The 25,901-nt window shown below is 40.3% G+C and overlaps 1 long non-coding RNA gene across 12 annotated transcripts in view; it reads left to right on the top strand.

Moving 5' to 3' along the window:
- The window catches only part of LOC106098758 (uncharacterized), a 462,577-nt gene that overhangs the window by 60,848 nt on the left and 375,828 nt on the right, over positions 1–25,901 (top strand). For 8 of the 12 annotated variants that reach the window (XR_003213591.1, XR_003213593.1, XR_003213594.1 and 5 more), the window contains exons 3-4: positions 10,754–10,875; positions 17,743–17,849. The exons of 2 other annotated variants lie outside the window; for them this stretch is intronic. This is a non-coding gene — a long non-coding RNA (uncharacterized LOC106098758). The remainder of the gene's footprint in view (positions 1–10,753; positions 10,876–17,742; positions 17,850–25,901) is intronic. 2 more of the 12 variants (XR_003213590.1, XR_002064311.2) reach the window with 2 other exon arrangements.

Raw genomic sequence — 25,901 nt, 5'->3', positions numbered from 1 at the left:
ACTGCAGGCGAGGGCAGAAGGGCTCAAAGACAACAACAACACTTCACTTAGGCCTAATTAGGAGGTGCCAGGGTCAGAGTCTCAGCAATATGTTGTACATAAGCTTCTGTGGTTACACAGTGGATTATGGGATATGTGAGCATTGGCTCTATTGCTCAGGCACAGATGTAGACCCTAAAAGGAGATTCTGCATGTCACGTTTGGCAATCTGAAGAAATGTGTTACTATGAAATGGAAAACATTTTTTAAACTGTGAGTCTAAATTCACTTTCTGTATGAAGTGCACTGTGTTTATTCAAGCTTCCAGATTCTGCCCATGTAAACAGAGCTGATCTAGCAAAGCAGTTTTGCTTCCTCTAAATTCCATTGAAATCGTTTTTGCTGCAGTTCAGCCAAAAGAGCAACAGAGAGCGCTTGTGAGAAAACCACTAATGAATTTTAGCTAAACTGCTGAAATAATAAATTTCTTTTTTAGTTTTCACAAATACAGCTATGATAATTCATTTGAACTGGAAAAAAACCCCACATTTTATTTTTACTTTGACTTGTAGTGATACTGTTTCAGCTGATAACATTTTTTAGCATTCTGCTAATTGTGCTAATTGCCTGCATAAAGATGGACAGATAAATTATTTACATTATATACATTAAGTCAATCAGTTTCTCCCCAAGTCCCCCAGTTAGCCATGTCCTGGTCTAAGATTATAACAAAGACTTTCTTGAGTGGATCTTTGTACAGCACAGTACTGATCTTCTTCTCATAAAAAACATTTTTGGCCCACTATTAAATATCGTTTTTTGCTTCACCAAAATAAATAAAAAATAAACAATTATCTGCAATTAAGTTTAATTTGATCAGTTCTATTGCAGGTTCTCAAAAACATTAAAATTATAGTTTAAAAAAAGGTTAAAAAATCACCTCTTAAAACCAATTTAGAGCTTAAAATATCTTTTAAACTTTAGACATATTTGCACTAATCAGGGAAGGTGTCAGAACACCAGAAGTAGTTTTTTTTCTTACTGAAAATATATTCATGTTTTTGTTGCTATTTACACACTGTCATCTAATAGGCCAGATTGGGTCCTTTTTCCAGGACCAATGAGGCCATAGAGATCACTCTGTGGCCAGATTGGGTCCTTTTTCCGGGACCAATCAGGCCATAGAGATCACTCTGTGTCATGTGTGGCAACTTTAAATTCTGATGACAGCAATTTGTTCCTAATGTAACAAAGACAAAAGATGTTTTTTTATTTTGGATGCTTGGATTTTGCTGTACCGTCAGCAAAGAGAAACTTCAAACCTATTAAATGCATTGATTTCTCTGAGTGGACATGTGCCCAGTTTTTGTAAAAAGAAAAAAAAAATCAAACAAGGCAAAAGGGGGAAAGAAAAAGAAAAGGAAAAAAAGGAACATGATCATCAAGAAGAAGTCGCGTAAACAGACTTTAGTGCTTCTGTCCTGGGGCATGAGTTCCTTTAAGCACCTTGTACCGCATTTTTAAAGTTGCCTGCCAAGTACACCCCCCCAATCCTCCCCCTCCATTCCTCCACAGGCCTCCTTGACGACCAAGTCCCCCCGCGGGAGGTGAGGTCAGGGTACTGAGATGGAGGTTGGGGCTGCCCCTTAGCGCTGCGATTCAGGCCAGCCTCCTCTCCCTGTGCTGCTTTAAGGTTTGAGCTGGGGTTAGAGGGGGTGGGGGGCTGTAGAGAGCTGCCAGCGAGGGCAACACACACTTCCAAAGGAGTTCTGAAAAGCTCCAGCTCCCCCGCCAGATACCTTCACAATCATATGCCAGGGCAGGAAATGCAGTAGCTGGGCCAACATTTAGCATCCTGCTGCTGAGCAGGAAGTGAGAAAAAGGTCTTGGAAAGTTCCAGTAACTAACTACAAAAGGAGGTAGACATCACCCCAAAACACTCAGGAGAGGTCAGCTATTTTTTTCAAAAAATTCTCCTCTCTTCCTCCTTTCCGTCCTCCACGCGGCTGAGGTTACAACATTGTAAGGTGAGCCAGTGCTGATCCCGTGTTGGGGAGGGCAGCCACCACCTCGAGCGTTGGCCTAACAGCATCCACAAGCTCCAGTGTGGCCAGGATGAAAGGCAGTTGGAGGGGAGCGAACTGTACCGGGCTCCGCAGTATTGATGTCAGAGAAAATGAACTGACTCCTCCATCGATCCGTAGAGGGAAAATGTAGAAATAGAAACGGTAAATCTGGCTCTCTTGACTAACAGCTTAACGTCGGCCATCTTTTCTTTCCTCTCTCTCTCTCTCGCCTTGCTCTTTTATGTAAACTGGGCCAATATTCCAGCATTGATGTTTTCTAGAGGGCAGTAAAGCATTTGAAAGCTATATTGGCTTGTTTTGTTCTCCTCTAGATGAGCGATGCTCTGTTTTCATGATCAATAGAGCAGGCCTGAGTTACTGTTAGAGTTACTGTTATTAGGGACAGCAGAGCAGTCACACAGACCTGGCATCTGCAGCTATCATCTCATCAGACATCCCAGGAAACGATTCTGACTCGGTCCAGCAGCAGTGCCTATGGAAACATATGCTCAGATGAAATATTTCAAACATGCTTCATGCCTCCATATGCTTATTATCACATATCAGTGATGTTGTTATAAATAAAAATGACAGGGAAAGAGTGACCTCCATTTGACGATGATCATGAGAGGAGCAATCTCGACAAATAACTTCATTATGAGGAGATTTACACTATGATTCCAGAGACCCCGTGGATTTAACACATCAACATTTCAATCAGCTGAACGATCAAATCTTAAATGGAGCGATCCACCACTTTTCAGCTTTGGCACAAAGTTGATGAGGTTAAAAAGCCTGGGTTTTAAAGTTCAGATCTAATGAAAATGCAGCCACAGAGTGAGAAAAAACAACCTTCATATTTGTAGAAGTTTGAACTTGTATGATGAATAGGAGTTACTTGGTCAGGTGCTACATTTTCTGCCTCTCACAAGTGTTTTTCTTTTATGTGCGAATGAAAACACACTGGAAAGTAACAGCTCCCCCAAAAGCAGTCTGTGCTCACTCCAAGGTCATCTAATTATCATTCTGTCTTGTTTTTTATCTTAAAGCCCAAGGTGGGCTTTGGTAGCATTGCATGATGCTATGGCAATAATGAAATAAGTCAATTCCAACTTCTCAGTCTGACCCAAAGCCAACTACGTAGTTTTAGCTCCAAACTGGTCTCCTACTGAAATAATTAAAAAAAACTAGCTTTAAAAAACAAAGAACTAGAATAGAATAGAATTCAACTTTATTGTCATTGCACATGTCACAGGTACAGGGCAACGAAATGTAGTTTGCATCCATCCAGAAGTGCTTTAGCCATGATATAGATATATTACAATATATATTAGCAATAATATAGATATGTAAGTATATTACAGAAATGGGTCTATTATGGTATGTTATAATGTACACGGTATGAAGTATGTTATGAATATGCTATAACTATAAGTATGTACAGGCTGTAGTGAGTACAAGCTATGTACAGGCTATGTACAGGATATAAATATGAAAAAAACTATACAGAATATGAAATAAAAAACTATACAGAAATATGAGATATACAGTTATACAGAAATGTGAACTATGCAAGTTATAAATAGTTGTAGGATTAAAAATTATTGTATGTACAGAATGATTATTTACACAGAACTATACAGTAGTGCAGTTAAGATAAGTGAGATATGTGGATAATTTCTACAGAGGCTATATAAAGTGCTAGTGGTTGTGAGTGGTGGTTCAGTCCATGTTATTATTGTGTGTTTGAGGGTACAGTTGTCCATTGTGTGTGGGTGTGTGTGTGTTCAGTCCATGAGTTTAACGTGGGTCAGATGTCAGGAGGCAGAGTTCAGGAGTCTGACAGCCGTGGGGAAGAAGCTGTTCCAGTACCTGGTGGTCTTAGTCCGGAGGCTCCTGTAGCGCCTCCCAGAGGGCAGGAGGGTGAAGAGTCCATGTGATGGGTGACTGGGGTCTTTGATGATTTTCCCAGCCCTTTTCAGACACCGCTTCCTGTAGATGTCCTTTATGGCAGGAAGTGGTGCTCCGGCGATGCGCTGGGCAGTTTTCACGACCCTCTGCAACGCCTTCCGGTCCGAGGCAGAGCAGTTCCCGTACCAGACTGTTATACAGTTGGTCAGGATGCTCTCGATGGTGCAGCGGTAGAACTTCACCAGGATGTCTGAGGACACGTGGTTCTTCCTCAGAGTCCTCAAGCAGAAGAGGCGCTGGTGAGCCTTCTTGACCAGCTTGGAGCAGTTGGTCGTCCAGATGAGATCCTCGGAGATGTGGACTCCCAGGAACTTGAAGCTGTTCACACGCTCCACAGCCGTCCCCTTAATGTGGATGGGTGGATGTGGGTCAGCATTCCTCCTGTAGTCCACGATGAGCTCCTTAGTCTTCTTGGTGTTAAGCAGCAGGTTGTTTGTGTCGCACCACTCAGCCAGACGATCCACCTCCTCCCTGTAGGCAGTCTGATCGTTGTCACTGATGAGGCCAATCACCGTGGTGTCATCTGCAAACTTAATGATGGTGTTGGAACCATTGGCAGGTCTGCAGTCGTGGGTGAAGTAGAGGAAAGGGCTCATCACACAGCCTTGTGGTACACCGGTGTTCATTGTGATTGTAGATGAGCAGCGGTTATCCAGGCGGACATGTTGGGGGCGGTTGGTCAGGAAGTCCAGTAACCATTTGCAGATGAGGGAACTGATGCCCAGGTCTGTCAGTTTCCTGATGAGTTGTGAGGGGTGGATTGTATTGAACGCTGAACTGAAGTCTATAAACAGCATTCTGGCGTAGGTGTTGTTGTTGTCCAGGTGTGAGAGGACAGAGTGCAGTGCGATGGAGACTGCATCCTCTGTGCTCCTGTTCTGGCGGTATGCGAATTGGTGGGGGTCCAGGGTGGGGGGGAGACAGGATTTGAAGTGTGCTAAGACCAGCTGCTGTAAGCACTTAGCGATGATGGGGGTGAGTGCTACTGGGCGGTAGTCATTGAGGCTAGATGGGTTGGAGTTTTTGGGTATCGGGACGATGGAGGTGGATTTGAAGCAGGCCGGTACCACAGCGTGGGCCAAGGACAGATTGAATATGTCTGTGAGCACTCCTGCAAGCTCCCCAGAACACGCTCTGAGAACACGCCCGGGGATGCCATCAGGACCTGCAGCCTTGTGGACATTGATCCTGCTCAGCACCACTCCTACATCGGTGGGGGAGAGAGTCAGAGGTTGGTGGTCTGGCGTCGCGTCTGTTTTGGTTGTGGTTGTGGGGTTCCCTCACTCGAAACGAGCATAAAAGTTGTTGAGCTAGTTGAGGAAGGAGGCATCAGAGGATGTGGGGGAGGGTTTGGTGGTCCTGTAGTCTGTAATGGTCAGTTCTAGTAACATGCAACATGATTTTGTGGACTTCGTCAGTAATATTTCACAGTATACGCTGTGCCTCTGTCCGGTTGTAATTGGTAGTCGAAAGTTTTGGTCTGCCTAACCTTTAGTGTAGACACAGTTTGATGTTAAGATGGTTTAACGTTATCATAGCTCTTCAGAAAACAATGCTGGAGTACAGGAGATTCATAACAGGTGAATAACGGCCTAAACTTTACTGGATCAAGCCTCTGATAAATTGATGAGATCCACTTGAGTGTTACTACTGGCAGTACAGGTATTCTGTTTCAATTTGATGTCTACCCTAGATGTGTCTTTGAATGTTTACATTAAAATATGATGGATTTCTCAACTTTTCATTTGGTCTCAGATCCCATTCAGAGAACTAAACTAAACTAAAAAGTAACTGTTGATAGTTGAATAACATTTTCTGAAAATCTGTATGGATTAATGTACACTGACTCTATCGTTACATGAAAAGTAGTTTTCAGGTCATGATACTTAAGCCATTGATTTGTTTAATTAGCCATTAAAAAGGTCAACAAATAAGAATTAGTAAAAACAAAGAAGGATGGAAAAAAACATTTGTTCCATGTAGTAATGTGGAGGTGTTTCATCCACATTGATCTGATGTAAACTTCTCAATGTCCTCAAGGTTGTCAGTAACCTGTTTAGAATTCAGATCTACCTCCTTATATGGAATTATCGCCTGTATGACAAGCCAAAAGGAATTCTTAGATGAGAAGAACTGTAAGGCCAGAATGGCTCTGGGAAAGTTGGTTTGATATCTAACATTTTCTAGTGTCTGAAACTATGTTTGTTTAGAATTAAAAACATTGAACTGGAAGTTAAACTTTCTGTAGAAAAAACATTGGAAAAGCTCAACCAGCCATATAAAGAACTGGGGTTTATTGATTCATCCATCATCTATCCGTTTTCAGCCTCTGTTAGCCCCGTGTTAGGCAGCCTGTTCAGAGTGTATCCCATCTCTTACCCAAAGTCAGCTGTGATAGGTCAGAAAGAGACGTTTTCTGTGCTCAATTTGACCAAATGATATTTAAACAGCATGCGTGTGTAGCAAGCTTTTCTTTGTGGTTTCTTATGGAGAAAGTGTGTGTTTGTGTTTAGATGTGTGTGCATTTCATTAGGTAGATGGGAATAAATAGAAACAATATAGATACTAAACCAAAACAATCAACAGAGATTTGATTGGCAGCACCCTGGGTGTCTGACACCCTTGGGATCAGACCTAATTGTTGAAGCACCCAGAAGTTGCAGAGTCATCACTTGCTATGCTTAACACACAAGATAATCAAACCTAATCTCATCTTATTAGATATGCATAGTATTAAATGCTGATTACATTATTGATGATTACATATTCATTGGAGCATTAGCAGAGTTGTAAAGCCAAACCCAAAGTTGCTACAATGTGATTTATAATATGCATAAAAAAAATTATTATTATCTATCTTTGTACTGTCAGTGCCGTAACGTATTTAGTTTCAGTGGTTTTGGAATTTGATAGAGCTGAGCCTCAGGATCATGCTGCTTACTAAAATCTAACATTTATCTAACTTAGTTAATGTATCCAACCCTACGTATAATGACTTTAATCTTTAGTCTTATATCTTCTCTCTTTTCTTGCTTCCTGGTCAGGAACTTTCCAAGAGGGACCAAGAACCTTTCTGAGGAACTCCTGAAGAAATAAATAATGGAGTTGTGGTTACTTTCTAGGTGTCATATGTCATGATCTTTGACATGAACCTAACCATAGCCTTAACAGGTTAGGGGTAAGGTTGGACTTTATTCCAATCTGAAGTAGCCTGGAGGCAATCAACCATGGCTACAACCAAGATGAAACAGGGTTTGGAGCCAGTGCAATCCTCAGAGTTTGAGTTTTTACCTGACTGTCATTTACACTTATGCACTGAGGCTTCAGCCTCCTTGGATTCATTGGGTGGGGTTGTGCCCCATCAGGAGATTCCATTGGCCTATTGGGAAATTTCAACATGTATGTGGGCAATGTGAGTGAAACGTCGAGTGGTGTTACTGGAAGGAACAGCCTGCAAGATCTGAACCTGAGTGTTGTTCTGTTATTGGAATTCTCAGTATGTCCATAAACATCATATTCGACCATAAGTGCATGTGATACTTGGACACTTTCGGTTGCCTGTTATTTTTTTTGTTATTGTATCATCAGATCTGTGGTCATGTGTCAGGACACCTGGTTAAAGAGAGGAGCTGAGCTGTTAATCAATCACCACCTGGTGGTGAGTTGGATTTGGTGCTCAGTGAGGATGCTGGACAGGCCCATCATGCCCAATATATAATGATACACTGGGGGCATCTAGCAGAGGCCCTGGCCTAAGATCTTCCATTCCTGGCAGAACTTTGCAGCACCAAGGATGCAAGGTGGATGCATGACAGCTATGTCATGATACCAGAAATGAAGAGAGCCTTTGTCACTTATTCTAAGTGTAGCCAAGTGGCTTCAAAGAACTTCAAGGCATAGCCAAGTAACTCTAGGTTTCCACTTTGCTGGCCTCAAGATATCATCTCTTTTTCCAGATATTGTGGGTCTGTTGGCTTCGTTAGGTGGAGGCTTTCAGCTCACGCTGGGGCAGTTTGCAGCAGTGTGTGAACGGGTGAGTATGAAAATGCTGTTCCTGTTCAGGGATGAGTTGCTGCCCTAAGTAGACAAATCTAAGTGTCTTGGGGTCTTGTTCACATGTCAGAGGAAAGCGGTGTTCCACAAACCTTCTAAAAGTTGAACTTCTGGAAGGTTTGCATCCTGTTACATCTGACATAAAACTAACACAGCATTTCAACATGGTGGTGGTAGTGTGATGGTCTGGAGCTGCCGTGCTGCTTCAGGGCCTGGACGACTTATTATAATTGATGTTACCATAAACTCTGCTATCTACTAGAAATAATTGAATCAGAATGTGTTCCCTGAAGGTCAGATGCATTTGGGTTACGCACCAGGGCAATGACCTGAAATGCAGTAAGCAAGTCCACTCCCTTTGCTTGGGGTAGCTTTAGCCCAGGTGGTAAAGCAGGTCACCAACTAATGGGAAGGTTGGTAGTTTGATCCTTGTCTGCACTGGTCTGCATGCCCAATATCCTTAGGCAAGATACTAACCCCAAGTTGCTCTGTGATACATCCATCAGTATGAAAGTGTGTGAATGGTAGACAGAAGCACTTACATAGAGCATAGAAAAAAAGTGCTTGTGTGAATGGGCGACTGAGGCAAGTTGTATAAAGCGCTATATAAGAACCAGTCCATTTACCATTTACCATTTACAGTGAATGGCCAAATAAAAACAAAATAAAGGTTTTGGAGTGATCTAAGTACGATCAAGTAAGAACAAAGTACAGATTTAAATCTGGTAGTGATGTTTTGGCACGACCTTTCAAATCACCCTTTAAAACAACTCTGCAAAGAAGAGTGGGATGAGCAATGTGAAAGACTTACTGCCAGGTATCGGAAATGCTTGATTGCAGTTTTTAACTGCAAAAGTTGGTACAATCAGTTATTATTTTTAGGAGCTATTACTTTTTCACATAGGAACAGGTAGGTCCCCAATAAATGAAGTCATCATTTAAAAACTATATATTGTCTTTTCTCAGGTCATCCTTGTTTAATGTTAAAGTTTGCTTGATGCCCTGAAACATGTGAGTATGACAAATATGCAAGAAACTTAAAAACCAGTGATGGGGCAAATTTTCACACTTTTTCATATCACAGCATGTAAATTTGTCTTCCTCCTGTTGCTTCAAGTTTTTCAGTAAAATAAGTCAAAATCATTTCAAAATACAAAATAACATTTTTGTTAGCATAGAATTTTAGGCACAGATTAACCTCTTCTCTTCAACTGCATTAAATTTTGGGACAAGAAAAAAAAAAGGAATCTGAAAAAAAATCTAAATCTCTTGCTCTCTGTTCTCTCGGTGACAGCGAGCTGTGAGTAGAGTTGGGCGCCCTTAGTATTTTCATCTCGCACATCATGCTTTTAATTATGGGACATATTGAGCAGCGTGTCCAATGCACAATGGCTCTGCTGGAATATTCATGTCCAAAGTTAGAGGAAAGTGGAAAGGGGAGGGAAGTGAGATGTAATTGTAATTAGTGAAGGACCTGGTGCTGCCAATTCTCAAAGGAGCATCTGAGTCACCTGCTTCATGTGTGCGCCTGTGCATCTGTCCTCCTGGCTTACCATACTGGGACACACCGGGGAGTGTGAGGAGCTCTCTTGGCTTAACTAGGAGGTGTACCTGTCTGTCTGCTTGCTCCAGGGCTGAAGTGGCTAGTTAGCATATGCGCCGCCATGCATGCGTGTTTACCCTATATGTGTGTGCACGTGCGTGTGTGTGTGCACACGCACGTACACAGGCCTCATCTCAAGTCTCACTGGAGACTTGTTGTCTAAGATTAATGAAGGTCACCAGAATCCTCCAAAGTATTCCGATAATTAAGGCTTTGTTTATCAAAAACAAGTTATATTAAGAGCAAAAAGATTCATGGTAATTATTCATAATCTTAACAATTCAAGTGTAGCCACCTCATTTGTGCCTTTAATTCTTCTTGTTAATGTTTTGCATAAATCTGCATAATTACTTGAGATGCCTGTTGTATTTTTGACAGCTACTCAGTTCGTGTGCACTAAAGGGTATCGAATGTGCTGCATGCTGCATACTTAAAAAGTGCTTGTATGACTGGAGCGCCAAAGCATTTTTGAGCCATGAAGCCCCAGCAACACGGGGCAGTAATGCAGGCGGCGGATAGGATGTTTTCTATCAAACAGGGTAAATGAATTCTTCTGCTTACGGTAGTTGGAATGAAGGCTTTTATGAGCAGGGTGTCCCTCGATTCATGCCGCAACATGGGACATCAGCGGATAAATCTTCAGTCTAAACAGAGAGGCCACAGACAGGTGCTGTTGTGAGTTTGCTTTTATTTTCACGATCAAGCCCCTTCCATAATCTTGACATAATTTAGTGTGTGTGTGTGCACAGCCTGAGCCTGTGTGTATATGGCTTGGCATGTCTGAGGCGAGCCCCGTATAATCGCTGCATAACTCTGATGCAATAATCACATGTAAATGACCACGGCATGGAAATGTGCTCTCTTGGTTTACATAATCTTGTAATGACCTCTTGTAACACACTGTCTGTGATATTGGCCCTAATAGAATGTTCTTGCTCTGTTTTTTTTTTAACCCAACTTATTTTTTGTAGCTCCAGCCTGGAATTACACAGAGCGCAAGCCTGGCCTATTAGCACCATGACATGAGTGATTTAATTTACCCTCTCTCTTTCTCTCTCTCTCTGTCTCTCCTCCTATTTAGCATGCAACAGGCGTGGGCAGTAATGCCTGTGTGATTGGGCTGTGCTGGGTGATGATTTTAATAAACACACACCCGCAGAGGTGGCCACAGGTCAACCGTGTTTGGATTCATCAGATGCACAGGTAGGAATAGAGTTGTGAATGATTCAAGAGCATCCCAGTCACCAGGTTCGCTTTAACAAGCGGTCAGCGAAGAAAACACTCACTTGTGTTTGTGTTTTTGTGCACAAAATTTGCATATTTGTATGTTAATTGTAGGCTAAAGCATCTGTGCATACACTATGAGTGTGTGCACTGTCCACTGTGTTACACTTGTCTGCATGCCCACCTTTCTGTGCAGCTCGTTCTCCTGCTCAGAGAAACATGTGGCTCTGATGTTAATTGAAATTTGTCTAATGAAGTAAAAGTTAGGAAAGAAAGAGACAGAGAGACTTTGGAGGAGAGATAGGGAGACAAAGAGAGGGCAAGGAAGAGAAGTTTAAAAAAAACAAAGCTTCAACTTTCTTTAATTATGTTTACCCAACAGGCTTTGCTTCCTCATTTAAATAGCATAAACATCTGGCCGTGGTGCGCCACTAGCATGGCGGCAGTAGTCAAGCAAATCTTGTGGAAAATAATGAAATTAGATCCCTGGTGCTGTGACAGTGGAAGGGCAGAAGACATCCGCTCCATGTTAATAAAATTGCCATGAATGAGTGAATACAATTAGGAAATTGTCAGTGGCGGCAGTGAACTTTTGTAACTCACCAATGTTTGCATCATTCGATTAAGGCAGCAATTTGGACTTGTTTATTTGCGGCTGTTGTGGCTTTTATTAATTGTGACCTGGCAATGATTGGCCTGCGATTAAACCAGTCACATATGATGTGGCTGAGGGTAAGGGATAGATTGGTGGGCACGCTGATGGAGGACTGATTTTCTCTTTTTTTGTTTATCTGATGTAGCTTGTGTGTGTGTGTGTTTGTGCGCGTGGGTGCCTGCCTTTTAGTTGAAGCTATAAGCATGTCTGCCTTTAATTGTCTCTTTATATAATACAGAACAGGTTTGATTGGATGTGTCTGGGCAGCCAAAGCCAATTTATCTTTAATCTTAAAATCTCTAATTTAGTCTAATTTAGCCTTTTTCCTCTACCATTCTGAAATGTGACAGGTACAGCTCTTGTTTTCACTGTTCCCTAAAAACACCAGCATCAAGGTAATGAAACTACAATGTAAAATACTGCAGCTTTGTGGAAGCTGCTGGCGCCTCAGAGATATACCAAAACATGTTCTTTGGTGCTGGTGCCAAGTTGCACCTGTCCAAGTAATTTGAGGGCAGTCTTATTATGAATTTTGCATAAAGGGCTCTTTGTCAAAACCCCTCAGGGTCATTTTTTTCTTTTTTATCCTGCAATGTTAACGCTGCAAAGAGCGATATTTTGGATATTGGCCTATAGTTTCATATTTTGAGCCGGACCAAGAGAGCCTAAACCTAGCCAAAAAGAAGCATAGAGCAGTGAGCAAAGCTCCCAAACAGGACATGAACCCTCTTTTTTGTTGGGTTGGAAGTCATCCCCCCCCCCCATATGTAGGCCTTTTTCCTGATTTGATTTTTATGTCAAGCCACTAAAGCCCCGAGATCTGCGGGATGCCAGTGGCAATCTGAAGCCCAGTGATTAAAAACAATTTGCTACATCAGTTATATGTAAAATAGTGGGCATTTAAGGAACAGATGCTGATTTAGTTGGTGCTAATTTCCATACGCAGACTGGCACGTCAACCCTTGATAAGGAATTGAATCGATAAGTGATATTGATAATGGAGTCAATTTAGCTAAATTCCCATCCCATTTCATCCTAGCATGTTTTTTGTTGATTCAAGAGAACATAATCAGCTTGCTAGCAGGTAATCTCTTTGATCTTATTTTAAGACCAGGCTGATCTGTAGAAAAACTCGAGTGTCTTGTCCTGAGTCTGGACCAGTAGCACTCCCTGTTTTGACATGGAGCTCTGCCCTGAGCAGAGCTGTAGGGCCAAAGCATGAAGAACAGGTTCATGTGCGGCTACACTTCTACTCTACACTAAGGTCCACTGAGGCTGCCAAACGGAGCAAGGCCTGCAATAGCTATTGCAGATAAAGACCATGTCACTAGGCTCTTTTCACTGGGTCACATGCCTCAGTATATGGATCTGCTGTGTTCTGAAAATATCAGGTTGGAGTTTTAACAAGCTCCTGCATTTGACAGTAGATTGGGTTAAACTGCAATATGCTGACAAAGTACAAGATTTTTGCAGGCACACACGACAGTGTGCATGTTCTTGCTGCATGTCTGCGGCTCACAGACAGCTATAGTTCAGCGCTCCTCATGAACCAAGCATCAGGAGAATTGTATGATAACACTACCGCCCTGAATGTGGCTTTGCCAAAATGAAAAATAGATGGCAGAGTGTAATGTATTACTTACTGCCTAAGCAAATAATACGTTTTGACTTTTAAAACTTAAAACTAACTAAGTTGATAATATATTATCAACTTAGTTAGTTTTAAGTTTTAAGTTTTAAAGAAATAGCTTGACATTAATACATTGTAATGGGGTTATTGCATGCAACAGGCAAATAAAACAAAGTCAGTTATTTGAAGTAGTGTGTATGAAAATTGATTTTAGTCTGTGATGACCATACATTATACTAGAAAGCTCATACAATGATGCTAAAACAAACATGTCTAAAACTATAGCAATATTGCATATTACCAATAATGTCTTCAAATCTAAAACCTTTACACATAATGTATTGTTACCAAATATCTGCATACATATCTACTGTGTGGGGGTTTGAAGAAACACATACAAACCACACCAAATCAGTTTTTACGCTTAAGAAGAATTCTAAGGGAATATAAACAGTGTTTAGAGTTTTATGAACCAACCAGTGAACTATGCATGAAACTACAGCCCCTGAAATTTTATCGTGTCGTTGATCGTAATATTGCAACATGCAGAAGACAAACTAACCATCCAAACCCTTTTCAGAGGTTGTTTGAAATGACAAATACAGTCTGAAGGGGGACAGAGGACAGACAAATGTTGAAAAAAGGTGTATATCTGTGGGAGAAGGGTAAACAGGTGGTTTGCTTTTTGTGACAAATAACAAATATTTTTATGACACTTTCAATTGTATAATTTGTTTTTTTTTTGTCTTAATTTATTTATTCTTTGTGATGGTGAAGTTTCAGCCTGTAGTTAAAAAATTTATATTTATTTCCTCATTAATAATATGCCACATAAATGGCATAAAACATTACATTTTGCTAGAAAAACATCTTTTTTAAAACCTACATTCTGACTGTTTCAATATCACTTTGCTTTTACAGCTTTATCTGCAATTGTTTTAATAAGTGTTTCAAAAATTGTTAGTATTACAATGGCAATAAAACTAAATGAAGCAAGAGAAAGTCCTACAGCACAACATACTTCACACAAAATGATTTGAGTAATGGCAATTATTGTTTTCCAGTAGAGCTTTACTGTATGTCTAGCAATTTGAGTGTGCAGCTCATTTTTTGTGTTTTATTGACTCAAAGTACTAGTATATAGTGTTTGGCCTCTTTATTAATTTGTTTAAGAAAGTGTGGGTGTTGCTTTTTGTGTGGGCACATTTGCATGTGCCCCTTGACCTGCTACCACCAAAAATACAATATTTTTGTAGGAAACACTGCATTTCGCTAAAATCCTTCCTCTGTTTACAGTAGAAAAAAAAGAAAAAGGAAAAAAAATAAAACCTCTTTCCTCTGGGACGTTAGATCGTTTCTGTCTGAACTGTTGTTTAGACAAATTTAGGATGTGCCCCATGACAATTTACTATTAGAAATATTTCTGCAGTCCTAAATTTGAATAATACAGTCCGTTAGGATAATTGGTCCTTTCTGGATAAAAGAGAAGAAAGGCAGACGAGTCTCATACCAGTTGCTCTGCACTGGACACAGATAGGATTAGATCAAGATGTGTTCCACATTTTGTCAAAGGTTGGTAGAAATAAGACGCAAACACGGGTACACAACTTTAGGTAGGAAACAAAAGCCCACCATCATAATCTAAAATGTTTCTAATAGAAGCCTAAAACACACAGGGATGGCAAACAGAAAAGAGAAACAGACACTGACAGTGAATGAAGGGGAGACTGAGGCTTTATATACACTAGAGGTAATTAAATACAATGGAGACACCAGGGTTACAAAAACACAGCTGAAACTAATTAAGAAAATGACAAAGGAAGTAAAATTAGACACATGACAGAAAAGACCAGCTGTTACCAAAATAAAACAGGAAGTAAGCCACAGCTACACAGGGGAGCAAGATTAAATTCACACACACTGAAGCAAAGGAAAAACCCACTTAGACGAGCCTGGTGGAGGGACAGAACAAGGACAGAGGGAGCAGAGGGACCCTCTGACTGAAAACAACTCCAGAAAATCATCAGTGACCAAAACTAACAAGAACTAAATGCTCACCATATTAAGGAATACCACAGAGATCAACTTAAAGCAGCAAGGCAAAAAAATCATGCTCAAAACAAAACAAACCATGAACTAACAAAAAAACTTTAAAAACATGGGCCCAAGACCCAGGGACCATGACAGAGACTCTGAAATAGATCAATATTCTTGTTAAAGTGGACACTTCAAGGTGGAAAATTCTCCTATCCACGAGCTTTATGTATGTACTTTATATAGTATATCTGTAGACGCTGCGGTGCTTTGGAATAAATCCCTTCAAATGCTCTTAGTCTTTATCATCTTCACTCCACAGGTCTGCTGTTCACCATTCTGAGTTCCCTTTTGCAAATTTGAAGTGGCGTGTCCCTACCCTCCTTGCTCTCTGCTTTCTGGAGAGAAGACTGTGTTTACTTTACAGCCTCATGCAGGCAAGGGAAAGGATTACATTTGTGGAAATGAGTTGTCATTTCAGGAGGTAATAATGGATTTGGGCCTGAGAGCTCAACAAACACAACACGGGGAGAGCGGGGAGGATGAAACATGGGAGCCGAGGTAGAGAATGCGTATGTACATTGTGGATTTGTGTGTGCAGGAAAGATGCCCCATACACACACACACTCACAAACACATGTGCGCATACTATTTGGCTGGACATCTGTACAAATGACAGAGTACTGGTGGATTCTGCTGAGGTGCCTAGCTGGTTGGATGGGGGGGGGACTCTCACCACAAGATTCCTCCAATCTTCAAAGCTCCAGTCCAGTTAAAAGTAATGGTTTCCATCCAAGTTGCCAGATTGGGTTTGTCCTGTCATCACCGTTGTATTTACTGACAACCATGTTTTATCTTTTGTCTTGGCTGGCCACGGGACTGGCTTCGTAATATTTTATGCTGACTTGAAATGTCTCTTTTGTCTTTGGCTGGAGTTTTGGAAGTTCCAGCTTTGCCTGCCAAAGGAAACAGACCTTCTTCATTTTACCCTCCTGTCTGTAACTGTGACCTCTGGACTGCACAGTTGTACGCCAGTCACATTAAGCCCATGAGCTTCACATAGGCCATCTTATTCCATCCTAAAACACAACAGGCAGCCAGGCATAATATGTGTGTCAACGGCAATATCTTCTGATCTCCTGGTGGGAGGCCAAAAACTAAATTGGATCCATAAGTTACTCTTTAGATAGTCTGAGAAAGACTAAAGTAGATCTTCACAGGTTTATAATAACTGAGCCACTGGATCTAATTTGGGGTGGTTACATAATATCAGACTGAGGTCTTATTATGTCTAATTAGTAAGCAAATTCAAATAAACCCACTGATAATGGTATCAAATTTCCTACACTTATTAGTGTAGTATTATGGTTTCTATCTACAGATAGCTGTGGTCTTTTGTGCTACAATATTAATTATAGATACTTGAATGTTGCGCAAAGACCAGTGTTGGCGTTGTTAGTCAAAAAAAGTAGTGCATTACACTTTACCTTTACGTTTAAGTAATGCAGTACGTAACTTAATTCTCCAAAAACGTAGCATTTTAGAATCAACTTTTGGAGATTTACTTATCTGGATGATTGAGCATGCATCAATACGTTACTTAATTATTTGCCAGTGAAAGTAATTTGTTTTGGTACTCGTTGTATTACTTTATTATTACTCAGTAAACTGTCCTGAAATGCACTGTTTTATAATTACCAGTTAACAATAAAAGTCCCACACTTCAATACTAATGAGGACACACATATGATCTGTCTGTTAGTGTTTATGTATGAACCCAAAGGCCAAATTAAAAAGAAAAAATGAAAACAAGCACAAAGAGACTTCATAGCAATCACCATAATGACGCTACAATAGAAACAGAAAGTCATCACTGCTTTTGTTAGCCGTTGAAGTTGAGGGTCTGGTTGCTGGGTTGGGGTCTGCATGCACTCAACCTCATGTTCACTCTGGACTCTTAGCTAGCTTTGTGTTAGCATGCTGTCTGTGTAGATGATTGCAAAGAATCAGCACTGTGTTAGCAGCATAATGCGCTCATTTCTGTCCTCAGTCATTGCGCTCTTGTCCTTTTGTGTAATAAAAAAAACCAAGCAATGCCAAATCTCCACTCCACCATTTTCTTCCTCCTCCACACAAACTGAATCGTGCATGTGTGCAGGAAGAAAAAAGTATGCTGCGTGCAGAGAACTGAAGATACTTCGATAATGCAAGAAACAATATAACTGTAACTGTGGTGTAAGGACTTTAATACAGTAATGCTTTCCATTACTCTGTTACTGAAAAATTTAATGTGATTACAGTGTAACACTGACAAAGACATAATAGCTGTCTTTATTTAGTTATTTATGCTGTGTGGGAACTCTATAATCTGTGTTCACACATTCTGTTTTACATAAAGTGTGTTTTTATAATATAAAATAATAATACAATTATAATATCATCTAAGTTTAATACTATTCATTTTATACAATTATTTCTTCACAAGGGCAAACCTGGCTGAACAATAAAGTTATTATTTATCCTACAGGTGTTGCAGGAATTCTGAGCTTCCCGGGAAAGATTGTTGCCCAGGGATAAGGCTTTGCTGACTGGCTTCTAGAGAACGTAGTTTGTGGTCCTCCAGGTACACACAAAGTATGTAGGCAAGTACGTTAATTCCATTTGCATGACAGGTGCTGACAAGCATGAATACATACCTAATCCTTTAAACTTTCTTTAAAGCCCCCAGAGTGTACTCGAAAGGGAGTCCAGCTTAGGCTGCTGTATTACAATTTAACATATAGTTTTTTTTTCTTTTTTTATGCAATCATTTGAAACAAGTTAGATGACATTTGAAAAGAAAATCCCCCAAAACTACCTTATGAGTAAACTGTGGGTCATACCATTAGGGTTCCCTTTTTTTTTGGTTTTAATAGGCTTTGCATGCACTTTATATTTGATGATGGAACCATATGCCTGAGCTATTGCATATATATATATATATATATATATATATATATATATATATATATATATATATATATATATATATATATATATATATATGTATGTATATATATATATATATACATATATATATGTATATACCTTATGTGTGCAATGACAATTCCAGGGTATGTAGAGGTGAGGGGCAAAAGGATTTTGTTAAATAAGCGCCACATACTAGTGAAGGCATTTTGTCATATGCAGCTATAAAGCTGTGGAATCACAGGTCTTTTTCCTATTAATGATACATATGGTTAGAAAAGCCAGGGGACTTATAGTTACTGCACATTTCATAGAAAATATCATTAGCCTGAGTCTCTTATATGGTAATTTTCTAGCGGTGAGATGATGAGGTACTGGTATACATTTGTGTATGTGAGTGAGGCTGTGTGCTTGTGGAGTGTGTGTAAGCATTTGCATCTGCGTGGAGAATGAATTTGTGTACAAGTACCTACTTGTACCATTTTTGTGTGTTTGCGTGCTTGTATGAATACAAGTGTATCTGCATGTGTGTGTGCGCGCGCGCGTGTGTCGTAAGACAGATGGGTAATGGCCCCTGTGCTGAAAGCGGGGCCCTGCGTAACGTGCAGCCCTGATTGCAGACCTGATTACCTGCCATATGCTAGCTGAAGGGTTGAGGGCCGGACCAAATGAGAACAGTATGCAAACGTTAAAGCAGCGTTTTTATAGCGCAGTCATTATACCCCTGCTCTGGCAAATGAAAACGAGCGTGGCGGGGAGGGAAAATAATGAAGTCGTAAAAAAATGGACGGGTCATGGTGCGTGGTCGCTGAGGCAGCCACCACCTCCCAACTGTAATCCCATTGGCTAGAGGGGAAGAGTCCCCTACTAAGATGATGGTAAAGCATTGGTTAGATCGCAGGGTGGCCCTGTTTGATTGAAAAGCTTCCAGGGAAGATGGCAGTTAAAGATCACCTTAGTTTTGGGAATGAAAGCAAAATATGTGTGTGTGTGTGTGTGTTTCTGCCTGTGTTTGATGTGATTATGTTCCTATTAGCCTTTGCATTCTCCATTATGCATGCAGTGTACGGTTCTAAACTGACCTTGTAAGATGATCATTGACTCTCCTTGGAAAACACTTGTTATCCCAGGATTAACACACACACCAATTACTACCTGCTTGCCACATGAGCTCAGGAAGGAAAAATCCTATCTGTGTTTCTCATAATGGAGACACCCCAGCACTCTCTATACTCAAACTGAAAAAACATCACATATACAGTCGAAGATGTTTTACTCATACTGGGGTACCCATGTTTGTTATATCGGTCAAATGCCTAAATGTTCTGTTTACAGCAGTTGATTGTTTTCCTTAAAAATGTGATGCATCATTTACATTTAGTTCTTTGTTCTTTGTATTTTCAAACAAAGTAATGCCCTATTGTGTTTGATACTCCTTGTTCACATTTTATATGATTTTGTATACAAGACTAACACAACCTCTGGTTTTGAAAAGTAAAACCAAGAAAGAAATTAGTTAAACCTGCAGTCATACTAATTATCAGCAGGGGGTTACTCCTCTTGTTGCAAAAGAAGATTCAGTTATAGAATTTTTTGAGAAAATGACACTTGGCCTTCACTTCAGTAAACACTGCTTTGATGTGTTTATGATTTCAGTCACTAGTTTCCCATTTTATTCAATTCAATATGTTGTTAATTTTGTAACTAATGATCCCTGTTAGATTCAAAAAGGAAAATAAAGCAGGTTGTTCTTTAGGACAGGCCTACCTTGTGACTGGCAAGTTTCTAACATATGAGTGTGCCATGTCCCTCGGTCCCTCATTCTTCATGCATGGTTGTTAAAACATAAAGAAGTCAATAACAACAACCCTCAGATTTGGATCTCACAAATCAGTGGATGGCCACCTCCATTTTTAATGTATCATCTATGGCTCAGACGAATCCATAATCACTGGATTGTGGATTTATTTTGTAGGGTTTTTACATTACAGTATAAAGTGCCTTGAGGCTATTGTTGTGATTTGGCACTATATCAATAAAATAAATAAAATTTGATTGATTTGATTTTGAAAGCCAGAAATTAAGAGAATGATCAGAGTCAGAGCACACCTATAAAAAGATATTTAAAACTTTTTTTTTACTCTTAAATCCTTATAAAACTGATTTCTTAACATAGGATAGATTAAAAATGAGGATAAAATATATGAAGCTGTAAATATTTCAGTAGGTATGTTTTCTCAGATTGTACAGATCCATGTAAGATGCTTCTTCTTGTGGTTAGAACCTCAAGTGGTTAGAAGGTTCTAACCCCATTAGAACCTTTAGACTAAAGGTTTCCTTGTAAAAAAAAATCATTTCTTTTTGCTTTTTTCAACAATAGAAATCACAAGAATCTTCATCTATTCTGTTTTCTGTTGTGTTTATGCACTAATCTGGGTGACTGTGGCTCAAGAGTTTGGCGTTTGCCTTGTAATCGGAAGGTTGCCGGTTCGAGCCCTGGCTTGGACAGTCTCGGTTGTTGTGTCCTTGGGCAAGACACTTCACCCGTTGCCTACTGGTGGTGGTCAGAGGGCCCGGTGGCGCCAGTGTCCGGCAGCCTCGCCTCTGTCAGTGCGCCCCAGGGTGGCTGTGGCTACAATGTAGCTTGCCATCACCAGTGTGTGAATGTGTATGGGTGGATGACTGGATGTGTAAAGCGCTTTGGGGTCCTTAGTGACTAGAAAAGTGCGATACAAATACAGGCCATCTACCATTTAATCAGGTTTTAATAAAATATTTGCTTTAAATCTAGCATAAAGACACACACACACATATATATATGTATATGTATATATATATATATATATATATATAAAAAAAAAACACCCAGCACGCCCCTGCGGGCGGTTTATCCTTCAAGCTCGGGTCCTCTACCAGAGGCCTGGGAGCTTGAGGGTCCTGCGCAGTATCTTAGCTGTTCCCAGGACTGCGCTCTTCTGGACAGAGATCTCCGATGTTGTTCCCGGGATCTGCTGGAGCCACTCGCCTAGCTTGGGAGTCACCGCACCTAGTGCTCCGATTACCACGGGGACCACCGTTACCTTCACCCTCCACATCCTCTCGAGCTCTTCTCTGAGCCCTTGGTATTTCTCCAGCTTCTCGTTGGCGACGAGGATGGGATGAATGAAGCGTACATATATATACGTACATATATATACGTATATATATGTATATATATATATATATATATATACACATATATATGTATATATATATATATATATCACTTGCATGCCCTGTTTGAGGAAGAAAACAAATTCCCATTTAATGAGTTGAGACTCCCACCTTACCTCCAACCTGTTACCAATATGTCTAAGGAATGACTCTTGTTACCAAGGGCTCCCCATCACTTTTCCCGTTTTCATCCATTTGAGAAAAGGAGAACTTGTGCATAATCCTGAAGCCCATTGTGGCCTACTTAGTGGGAAAGGGAACATGCCTTTCCGACTGGTCGTGCCTTTGTATGTGGGTCAGCTTCATTCAAATTCTCTTTCATTCTGGCTCTGCTTCCGACACTGTGGCCCATCATTAGCTGTAATATAGGTCACCCCAGGCTTTGTGAGGCTCCAGCCCCATTTACATTCTTGATTCTGCCGTAGCAGTCGTGGAGTGACTGTAGGTAAGGAGGTGGGAAGCTAAGGGAGGAAGGTGGCATCAGAATTAAAGGGGAAGCTTTTATCACTTTTGATGAAAGGATGGGGTCAGCCTCAATACATGCTTAAAAGGATCAGGGTGTTTCCCCAGTGGTGGGAAGATGAAACTCTTAAAGATATACAGTAGGTACCTTGCCTTTTCTTCAGGGTGGAAGAAAGAGAAATAACAGATGAGGAATTCACTTAAACCTGCATCGGGACTTGCTGTTCCGTGATGTGTTGAGGGAGATAGCTATACAAGACAGACATCATTAGATTCAGTTATATTTAATGAAACACAAAACAGCTAAGAATGAAGACCTGTAGTTGTGCCTCTGTTTGCAATTCATAAAGTTTTGTAAAGGCAATGGCCACTCGACTTTTACATTCAGTTCAGCTCAGTAGCCTTTAGTTGAGTTTTTAATGGCACAATCTGAATGTGTACTTGCCCCACACGCCCCCACATGTAAACACAAACGTATTCAACAGTATTCAGAGAAAACTAAGCGAGGGCTTTGACAATGACCTACGAATGAATGAAGTTATTCTGGTGTTGGTTTTCTCCTTCATACTACGACTCAACAATCTGAATGACACAGGTGAAGTGCTGGCTATTATGTGAAAGACTGATTTGTCACGTCACGATGTGCAATGTGTGAATCAAAGGCAAGATGAAAAAAACAAAACAAAAACACATTTCTTTGTTAAGTTGGGGGTATAATGTGGTTTACACATTAATTAATAATGAGTTTAACCTTATTTGTACTTTGTATTATAAACCTGTGAAGTACTTGTGTTGCCTCAACTTATCTGAACTTTAGTTTTTCAGTTTTTCTCAAACTTTGATCATTTCTCTACCTTTACAACAAGGTGGCGGGCTTGTGTAGACTTAATGAATTTCTTAATATTCATTGAGTTATTAGTGACCTTTTTACAGTTAGGGTTATGTAAAAAGGTCATATATATGGTATTTATAGACTTTTTAACCTCTTTCGTCCAACAGTTCTTCTGTTATAAAACTAGTTTATTTAACCTCTTAACAACCACCAGGTTAATTGTTACAGGATCAGGGCTTAAGGTTTAGGTTTACTAGGAGCAACTTTAGAAGCTAAAAAAAGTCTGAAATGTGACATTTTGTTATTTCAGAATATGCTTTCCGTTTGGATGTTCCAAATAGTTGACAATTTTATTTAAAGTAGACATTAACCAAAACAGTCGATGTTTAGGTTAGCATTACTTAAATACACCAGCTTGTTTTTAAGTTGTATCTTCAGACTTAAAGGTCATAGCAAAAAAATGCATCAAGGTTGTAACTTGAAATCACAGCTCCATAGGCCTCTCCACCACAGCAGCAGATCCACCCTCTGTGTTTAGTATGCAAAGGAAATAGAGCCTATTGACAGCTTTTTCCCCTCCTTGGCAAATTACATGTTTCCACCTTAATTGTTATTGGAGATGTTATCACTAAGCGGATGCAGCCCTTGCTTCTGAACCTGCTAAAGCCTGACAGTGGTGTGAAGGGGGAATAGGATGGGAGTTATGCAAAATACTGCCTATGTATAATTAATGCCCCCACCCCCTTCTTCCCCCTTTCTCCCCCTACATATATTATCACACACTATCCTCTTTAGGATGGACAGCTGGCGCCAGGGTGTCTTTTTGACCTCTAAGGGCTGCAGTGTTAAACTGAGATACTGAAGGTGAAGTGGGAATGGGAATTGGTAAAGGGCAGACACTGTAGGGAAGAAAAGTGCGCTCACAGATGCACAGAAATACAGGAGCTGTAATAAAACAGTGAGATATTTTGCAATTTAGGAAAATAAATTTTAAGGAAACAGAAAAATCAGTGGTTGTTCGGCAATTGCGCCGATTTTTTTCCCCATTTGGTGGCCAATTGCAAGTAGCTGCGGTGACCAACTGGTCATCCAGGTGTTGAGTGTCCAAACCCTCAATCTCTAGGCAACCACTTTTAATTGCAAGGCTGCTGCACAGGTCACCAGTCATGATCCATCTTGGACTGACTACAATTACTTTCAGAGTGATTTGAAAAGGTTTGGAAATAATTTCTGTCTAGTTTATAGACACAACCAGATTGCCAACATGTTTTTTTCAGTCTGAGTACAACTCATCTGCAATGCTACTCGTTGCAGTGGGACACATGTCTCAGCTGGCTGGATTCTGGTAATATTCCTTATATCACAGCTCTTATATATTTGGATCTCTGGATTTAGTTTTATAATCTATGAGGTTCTGGCTGGCTTCTGAATGTAAGCAGCTAATGTGAATATCTGTGTATCTATGTAACAGTTTTGCTATTTTTGCTAATTTATCTTATGCAGTTGTCATATTGTCACAAACTGATTGCATGCAATTGCTTATTTTAAGTTATTTTGATTTACAATACACACATTTGCAATACTCTCCATCAACTATTTTGCAGTGTGAGTATATTATCAAGATTATCAAGTTGTCATAACTCTTCCTTTTAACTTCCTTTTAAGCCAAATGTCTTCTAACTGGCTGTTCCTTGTAATCAGAAGCCAGAGCTGTCTATGTATGCGATGAACATATTAGAGATATCGGCTCTCACAGATTCAAACATAAAAAACATAAAGAACAGTTCAAATCAGAGCCATCTGAAACCTGACTTTTTACTCTACAGTAAGTTTACATCTTCAAATGACTTGTTTTCTCTGTTCATCAGCCCAAAGCCTATACAATTACTATAAGTACACACACACACACACACACACACACACACACACACACACACACACACACACACACACACACACACACACACACTCACAAACACACACACGACAGATTCTTGATTTCAGAATAATAAAAGCTAGTTTTAGAGATTTTTGCATAATCTATCAGCATTTTCTGAAAATGAATCTTTTCAGTGAAACATTTCAGCACTAAAGATTCACTGACTGTCAAGTGTTGCACACTGCTGTTTAATACCATGAACTATGTAGTATGAGTAAAAAGGATGATGCATTTGTTGAGCTTCATCAAATTTGGTAAAGGAGCAGCCCAATATATTTTTTGGACGATGTTACTGCCTCAATGTTTTAGGGCTCTTATTTATTTTATTATCTTCAAAATGATCTTTAGTTTTAAATAAAGAATTTTCACACTAAGAGATTGAAAAGGAGAAAAATGAATTTTCTTATGTGTATGTACTTTATTTGCACAGCTGTTAATCCATAAATCTGTTATTGGTAGCAAACAAAACCCGTTTTGGATCCTTGTGTTATCTCTGTGTAAATGAAGTATTTTTTCCTATTGCACCTATTGTACCCAAACAGCTTAACCTTCCCTGCTGCACCCAACTGCTAACTTCAAACTTGCACTTTGCAAGTAAGCTTCTGAACAGCATCACTGCGGTGAATTCCAGTCCTCAGTTTCCTTGCGTGGACATTTGCTGGTACAGAAGAACTCGAATGCAAAGCACACACTCGCAAGCACTCGGCTGACTTTTGCATGCCCTCGTCAGTTTACTTACTGTACTCCCTATCTCTCCATTAATTGATCTAAACAGCCTCAGATTATCTCAGCTCCTATGCAAAGAAGCCAGAGTCACTGCCAGCTCTTTCAAGATAGCAGGAGGCGAGACAGACAGAACTTTGGAAGAATCTCCTCCTGTGCCTTAAATCCTGACGGGAATCACGTTAACCCCCATCCCAACCCCATACACTCCCCATTCTTATCTCCAACCTGAGCCTCTTTTGATATCCCAACTCTAATCAACTCGTCCAAGCCGACGGATGTGCGGATGACATGGGACAATCATCAGAATCTAAATCGTTACATCTCCCCTGACATTACTGTGGCATTTTTGTCGTGGCAGAGGTAAGGAGAGCGAGGATCGGTTCACGGGGACCATAATTCTTTCCGTTAGGTGGTGGTGAAGGGGGCTGGTGGTGCGGGTGGCATATTCATATTAGTGTGGAATTAGGCCCTTTTTTGATGTGCAGGAAATCCAGTGTTGGTGAGAAGAGCAGCAGAGTCCACACGTGTCCTTATCAGGGACGGCTGA

Source organism: Oreochromis niloticus, linkage group LG13, assembly GCF_001858045.2.
Source record: "Oreochromis niloticus isolate F11D_XX linkage group LG13, O_niloticus_UMD_NMBU, whole genome shotgun sequence".
Lineage (NCBI taxonomy): Eukaryota > Metazoa > Chordata > Actinopteri > Cichliformes > Cichlidae > Oreochromis > Oreochromis niloticus.
Note: the sequence above shows the minus strand (reverse complement) of the source record. Positions and strands in the feature narration are given on the sequence as shown.